This window comes from Sinocyclocheilus rhinocerous, unplaced genomic scaffold (genome assembly GCF_001515625.1).
Source record: "Sinocyclocheilus rhinocerous isolate Xijiao unplaced genomic scaffold, SAMN03320098_v1.1 scaffold1908, whole genome shotgun sequence".
NCBI classification, from domain to species: Eukaryota; Metazoa; Chordata; class Actinopteri; order Cypriniformes; family Cyprinidae; genus Sinocyclocheilus; species Sinocyclocheilus rhinocerous.
The window spans coordinates 891,201-899,572 of record NW_015630984.1 but is presented as its reverse complement, the minus strand read 5'-3'; the positions used below and the strand labels follow the sequence as shown (position 1 = coordinate 899,572).

Genomic DNA, 8,372 nt, shown 5'->3' with positions numbered 1-8,372 from the left:
GTCTGAATACTTTCCGTACCCACTGTATATATATATATATATATATATATATTTGATCATTACACACACACACACACACACACACACATATATTGCATACTTTATATAAAGAACTATATAGGACTCACTAACATAAATCTACCAAAAAGTACTATGGTGCAAGATTCAGTACTATATCTCAAAATATTACCATTATTACCCATTATCATGATATTACGGCACTCTTTACTGCGGGTTTTTACAAATGTGTCTGAACAGAATATTCCTTTGAAGGAATTCAGCAATGGCAATGTAATACTGTCACCTATTTATTAGCACAATATTATTACTTCAGTAATAATTATTTCACATGGATTTAATGCCCCAGTTCCTGTTACTGTCCGAGAGCTCCTATGGACTCTTTTCAAACACTATAATGAAGCATCTCTGCAACAATCATAGCATCGTACGTTTGGCAAATTTTCATTTTTAAAAATGCGTACGTACATTTATAACAATATACTGTTGTGTTAAATTCCCAAAAAGTTTTTTTTTAATACAGCTTCTGAGGGAGTGATTGTAAATGTGATAATTTTTTATCTTCTGACTGCCATAATCCATCTTTTTTCCCCTCTTGAAAGCTGTGTAAACCTAATTGTTTTTTTCTTTTGCTGTTTGAGGTAATGGGAATGCAACAATTAAATATGCAAATAATGTCCTTAATGTACAAACAAACCTTAGGTATGTTATTTTTTACTCTTTGTATAGCAGATATTGTTCATTCTAAATGTATTTTTAAGGTAGAATATGCGTTACATAAATACATAAAATGCAGGACATATAAAAAAAAGTGCTCGTGGCTCGTCTGCCAGTGGGTGCCCCCCACGCATTAAAGTGAAACTCCGCCTATGATCAGAATGTTAAAATGAACAAAAATCTCACATTTCAGAGCAGACATTGATAAACATGTCCAGGCCAGGTTCGCCACTTGTTGCGGTCCCCTTAAACATTTCCGTTGTGGCCTGTGCATATTAACAGCATGTTTCTGTATTTGGTTGTGTTGCCAGTATTTGCAGCATATGTGCTGTCAAACCAGCCTGAAAGTATGTAAAAAACATTACTCATATAAACAGTATTTATAGAGGACATATACTTTTATACAGTAGTGAATTGTAACATTTTGTTCTCAATAAAGAAAACAAGTTTCTTTTAACTCCACCTGATGTCATGTTACAGCAATGTCACCATAATTCATCAGAAAAAATGAAAAATCACTGCCTGAAATTAAAACCACTTGAAATTATGATCGGAAAAATAAAATTACTTTAAACCTAGTGTTCACTTATTTTTTTTAATTTTTTTTTATTGCATTTTCATATTATTGAATCTTATTTTTATGAGCATTACTGACTGTTATTTTCTCGGTCACTGTCTTTGTGTTGGTTAAGTTGAAGTAAGCGACTTTTTCCCAAGATTCTGACTGCGATTAGTAGTAGAACGATGGTGAGCTCTGGTGGTGGACTGGTGTAATTGCTGTCTAATATTAGCACCCTTGGTAAATATGAGTTTAATTGGGGGTTGGGTGCCTTGCTCAAGGGCACCTCAGTCTTGGCATTGAAGGTGGAAGAGAGCGCTGTACATTCACTCCCCCCACCTACAATCCCTGCCGGTACGAGACTCGAATCCGCAACCTCTAACCATTAGGCCACGACTTCCCAACTTGCCCAAGATGGCCACCAAAGGACACTCCTGTGTCTTTGTTTTGCTCCACCTGGGTCTCCCTCGTTACCCTCCTTGTTTGCGTTAGCTATTCTAAGCGTTTCTTGCCTTGCCTAGCCTGTGTTTTGGACTCTGGACCCTGACCATTGCCCGTTTCTGGATTATTCTTTTCTCTTCCCTTGGATGTTATTGTTTGCTTGTGTTAGGCCCTGCTTGTGTTTAATAAAGCCTACATGTGGATCATCTGCTCCGTTCTCACGCCGTCCGTAACAATGATAGCTTTGCATGAGGAAAGACAAAAATTGACAGAGACTGGATTACCGAATTGAATTTAAGGATCGGATCAGTCTGATTAACAAACGAATCAGTCTGATCAGGTTTGTGAACAGAATCAATGATTCATTGAAAAGTTCTCATTCAAAAAAGCAATTTTAGTCAATCACAATATACATTTTAGTTTATTCACCACATGAGATTATCATAAGACTAAAAAAAAAAAAAAAGGATAAAATTGCACTGACCAATTTTATGGTGTTTTGTGATCTTTTTGAGGGTTAAATCTTTTAAATGAAACTTCATGAAAACTGGTGATTTGGAATCTTTAATCACTGGGATATTTGCTGTCAGACACTTAACAAATAAACCGGTTGTTGCATTGCTGCCTTCTGTAGAACTGCTTATAGCTGAACTCGTTTAATAATTGATGAGCCTGACAGATATTGAATTGAACTAAATCAACATTAAACTGAATTGAGCTGAACAATCACACTACTGTCTTGTTAGAACTGATATACAGCACAAGTTTCATCACTGATTCTGCTTTTTTCCTGTTTATAACTGTGAAGCTGCTATGAAAGAATATCTACTGTATAGAAACAATAAAGGAGACTTGACATATAGTCAATTATTATTTTTATGAAACCACAAATTTAGATGCCCATATTAAAAAAACTTAAGTGATTTTACAGAGAGAAATAAGCAGGAAGAATCATGCACTGAGATGGGTTGGAGATGGAATATGACATTGATGCATTTGGGATTTTGATTGATGCTTTTATTCAAAGCGACATACATTCAAACTATACTGTACATTATCCTAGACAAATGTTTGTATCCTCATAAAATATATTTCTAATGAAGGTGAATGAGAAAAACTTTCAGTAAAGCTCTGGTTAGTTTAAACTTATGCAGCTGACATTTGATACACCCAAAATGATTGATATTCAAAGAAAAAAGGAGGATCAGTGATGATTACTAATGGACCTCTTCTATGATACTTTTATGCTGGTTTGAATCCTTTGTAATCCTTTAAATGAAACCACCTTAATGAAAAACTGAAGCGTTTACATCATCAGTCGTCAGGGATATTTGTTGTCAAATGCTAAACGAACTGGTTTTACTTCTTTTCCTGAAGGAGAAGGAAATTACGGCTTTGTCTTTTGCAGTTTTCTTAACTTCAGTTCAATGCTGTTTGGCAAACCGTACTTGACCAGCTCCTGCTTTATCTGAAACACAGATGGACAAACAGATCAAACTTTCCATGAATCAGTTATTAGCACTGTATCTCGTATAAATATTCATAGTAAGTGTGACATACTTGCTGTAAAACTATTTCAGTGCTGCCAATCTGTGTCAGGCCTAAAAATGAGGAAAGTCTCACTCGAAATCCAATGACATTGTCTAAAGGGAAAAACACACACAGACACCTAAAAACTCATTTGTATTGGTTGACACCAATCAGACAAACACTATATGGGATTATATGAAATTGATCAAAATATTATCTATAGATAAGGGTTTTACTTTTCAAGATGCTGTTTCTTGGTCTACTGTCCACCATAAAGGCCCATCGACCGGGAACATCGACATTACTGGAGTTCCTGAGGTTTGAGATGGAGCTGCCTCGGTTTGATCCAGGAATCAAAAAGTAGTGTGTGGAGTTTATCGTGTCATAACCAGCAAGTATGTAAAAATATTATTCATATAAATAGTATATATAGAGGACATTAACTTTTCTACAGTAGTGAATAGTAACATTTTGTTCTCAATAAAGAAAACAAGTTTCTTTTACCTGCACTGGAGGTCCAGTTACAGCAATGTCACCATAATTCATCAGAATAATGAAATATTACGGCCTGAAATTAAAACCACTTGAAACGATGTTTCCTGCAAAAATTGAAAATTGAAAAATTGAAAGATAATCACTTTAAGCTTAGCAATTTATTGTGTTTATGGTCTACGGTATTCATTTGGCCTAGTATTCAGAAAATGAATCATGAACAAAGTGAAAACATTCACATTTCAGAAGAACATCAAGCTTACTGTGTTGGTTAAGTTGAAGTAAGCGATTTTATTCCATGTTGCAACAAAGACCCAAGAAGCGTTAAAGTTCAGATTTGGGAAATGTGTGTTTATATCCTGAGTGGCACGTGTGAGAACATTTCCACTGGTGTACTGACGATATGAAACTACACCTCTTTGACGGTTGTCAAGATTAGTCCAAAGACCAGCAATTATATCTTGGCTTCCTCTAGCGGGGAATGAGTAGGGAACATATGCTGATGAAGGCTGGTTGAATGTGAGGTGTCCATTATTATTAACCTGAAACATGAGAAATATTGTCAAAATCACTGATCACAGATCAGTTTATAAAGCATTCACCACTCACATTTAGACTCAGAATGAAGATGGAGTCAAATTCTTACATAAATCGCCCGGTAAGTGCGGCCAAAGAACAGAAATGGACTCAACAGATGAATAACTGGGGAGCTTCCATCATCAACAGCAGCATTTATTGTGTCTCCTGCTGCTGAGCCGAATGGGTACAATAATGCTTGTGCTGCCAAGAGAGAAAAAAAAATATATATATATTTAGCAAGCAGTAAAAGACATTTTAGTAAAATTCTAAAAATATCCACCTTCAGCTTGTGGTTCACGTGTATTTTTGCTGTGGAATCTTTACAGATTTTTATAAAGTAAACATAAGAATTTTTATATTGTCAGTAATATTTCAGGATGACCATTTACTGGACTGAAGCAGCTTAGATTTATTTGATGATCCATACAATATTTTTTAGAAAAATCATGTTAAAATTTTAACAAGTTTCAAATATGATACAATATACTTTTGAAGAACATTTAATTGTACATCTCTCAGTCATCATTTTTTGTTTTGCTCCCCACAATAAAAACTATATAGCTTTGGTTATAAAACTAAGCATTTAAATACCATCTTACTAGTACATATTATTGGGAGATATAGAGTCACAACTGATATTTCTATGCATTTTATGTAAGAAATTGCTATACTATTATTAAGAATTCAATTGATTTTCATTACAAGCTATCAGAATATCATCTTACGTTTTGGCCACATAAATATCAGCATCTGCACCAAATTGCATACTGATACTCAACCAAAAAAATCATACGTAAAGTTTTTTTTTTTTTTTTCAGACTTTGTCTAAAGATTCATTAGATTCGTCTGATTAATTTGCTGCTATAGGTAACTAACTAGAAGACTAACAAAATGCTGTAAGAGGTAAAATAATTTGCTCTACAAACCAGTTTTTATGAATATGATAACAAATATGATAAATAAAATAATATGATAACAGGTAACAGTTTGCAGCATAAAGCAGCATGACGGACAGTTTTTGTACTGCAAAAATAACTGGAAGTGGATGAGAATGAAAGCCTTGACACATTCAAGTTACAATGGCTGCGTTGCGTATGCTTTTACTTTAAAAAGAAAAGTGGATATCCTACTGAAACAAGAACCTATTATACTGTGTGCAACTCATTGCATATCGACCTTGAAATAACACCTATAAATAACACATAAAACACACAAACAAAAATGTTCTAGATACTGCAGGACATCAAAACCACAGCACAGGTGTTTCAGGTACGTGTTTAACTCACCTTCACACACAAGAGTCCAACATCTTCACCATGCCAACAGTTGTGTATTCCCCATGCTAATGATGCACAGTTTTGAAGAGCAGTTTCAGTCCCACTGCAGAGTACATCGTCCAACCATATTTGCCCTGAACCTTGTCCAAATCTATAATCCAGTGCCTGTACAACGTTCCCACAGCCCAGCTGTCTACACACCACTGCAGCATTCAGAGAATCCCACTGATCGTCACACACAGTTCCCCAAATTCCATCATGGAGAATCTCCAGTCTTCCAGAACAGAAGCTGAAACCATTCACCAACCTGACATCTATCATCCACCAAAGAACAAAGAAAGAAGAAAGTGTGGTTAACATTATTATTATCTGGGGCCAAGAATGGAAGTCATATATCCACTTACTGTATTTGCAATGATCATACAGTTTACATGCCATTGTAATGCCTGCAGTTGCTGCATACAGCTAAATCTCTATTTTTATTTATTTTATTATTATTATTTTTTTGGAGGAGGTGGGCATTATATTACATTTAATAAACAAACAGAGGAGCATTCATCATCCTGAGCATCATTTATCTGAGTCTGACTGAGGAGGATGTGGTCACTGACACTGATGTTGGAGACACACACACACACAGACAGACGATAATTTAAAGTTTAAATTAGCAGATTTTCAACCAGCTTTGTACTGTTATAATGCCAGTAGTTTTTGTAAATTATCAGTGCGTACTCTTTATCTGTGTTACCTGCACCCTTACATCCCAGTTTAGTTGTCCGTTTATCTGTCCGTGAACAGGGATACAAAAATGTCGAAGTACAGTTTGTAGTTTTCACAAAAGCCCTGGAGCTGTCAGAAGTCGGCTGGATGACGTGTTTTAAAATTATTTGTGAAAACTGCAGATCATACTTCCACATTTTTGTAAGGCTCAGAAAGCAGTCATTAGAAAAATGTTGAGAACACAACAAAAGGATATGGTTGTACTGCTGACGAATAGTGTTAATCTGGGATGATCCTCAAATGGTTCAGGTCATACTAAGGAGGGAGAGGCTAATATGTGAGTATATGTGAGTATAGGCGACCATAAGTCTAAGTGGACGCCCATGCGGAGTCCCTCAAGGCTCAATTCTTACACCACTCTTGTTCAACCTGTATATACTTCCACTTATCACAGCTATGCAGATGACAGCCCCATTGACTCCCCTCTGCCAATGCACTGATGACGTTAACTGTTGGATATGCCAAAATTTTCTTCAGTTACACAAAGTGAAAACAGAAGATGAACTTAGGAGGGAACAAGCAATGTCCAATCAGAGGTGTTTGATTTGTCACTGCGAAGAATGCCTTAGCTCAAATCTGCATTCTCTAATTCTCTCATCATCATAAACAACAAAATACAGAAAGGATGTAAGCAAGTGATTAATTTCGCAGTGTAGACAGCTTCAGTGATTATAACAGGAGTTTTTGCAAAAGTGCATAACTCACATTAGACTGAAGTCACGGACCGTTTCAGTGTTCTTTGCTTGCTTGTTTTGTTTTTTATGCTACTGAAATAACCAATGTGAAGTCTTGATTTTCTAATCCGTAAAAAAAACGATAAACTAATTCATAAATGTTTCTTAGCTTGTTTTGTCTGTAGCCAGAATATGACTTGCTTCTCCCTTTTAAAAGCATTTTTAAAGCATTTTTTAGACTTTTTAAAGCATTTTTTTAAAATATCCTTTCTGAACATATAGGATTTGTTTAAGACAAGTTTTTTCAATATGTGCCTTCATGTTTCATATGTCTTTTCTGCAAAGATTTTTAACAAGTGAATTTGTTTTACATTTACAGCACCCACTTCATGTGTGCTGAACTTGGAATATAACTTTAACTAGATGGTTAGTAAAGAAAATGTCACTTGAATCATGTTAGTTACATTTTTATGTTAACTAGTTAAATAATACTAAAATACTTGACTAGTTAAAAAAATTGAAATTGAAATCTTGAATCAGTCAAACGTTCTAAAAAAAATCGAGCTTTTTGGAAACAAACACAAGAGGTGGCTTTGGCGTATACAAAGACGCCATGCAAAAAAGTACCTATGAAGTTTAATTCTGAAAAATGAGTATTCAATTATAAAACAGTTCTAAGGTATATAAAAAATGTTGCACATGCATATGATGAGTCTTCCATCACTCGCAGCATTACTATTACCTGACACTGCACTGTTTGTCCATGTGATGATTTCTGTATGAAACACAAACAGACATTAAATGATTATGGTTAAAATTCAGAAACACACATTTGTATATTTATGCTGTCTTTGCCATGCACATTAAGATCAAACAGATGGTAAACAAAACCTTACCGAGTGAAAGGAGTGATATGAACACCAGCAGATGTTGTGAAACTGGAGACAATCTCATGATGATAACGTCAGAGATAAAACCAGGAGTCCTTCTTCTGTAATCAGACAGCATTATTAGAGCATCATGCATTATTATAAATACAGGTAAACCAATGTTTTTTTGAATGTCTTTTATGAAAACCCCTTATTAGAAATCAGATCTTACTGGAGTCAGTCAAAGCCACTGAAACATAGAAATATTCCAGGTCTTACGTTATTTCTATGTGATATATTGTAAATATGCATGTTAATTTGCATTCTAATGTATATAGTAACACATGCCATTATAATTAGGAATACGTGATATACCAACATGGTTTACTCATAAATGTACTCATTTTCATTTTTAATAATTATTTTACAAACAACA

The 8,372-nt window shown here is 34.9% G+C and overlaps 1 pseudogene; it reads right to left on the bottom strand.

Moving 5' to 3' along the window:
- Positions 1–3,065: 3,065 nt before the first annotated feature.
- LOC107740869 (sushi, nidogen and EGF-like domain-containing protein 1) lies at positions 3,066–8,021 on the bottom strand (annotated as a pseudogene).
- Positions 8,022–8,372: the final 351 nt, after the last annotated feature.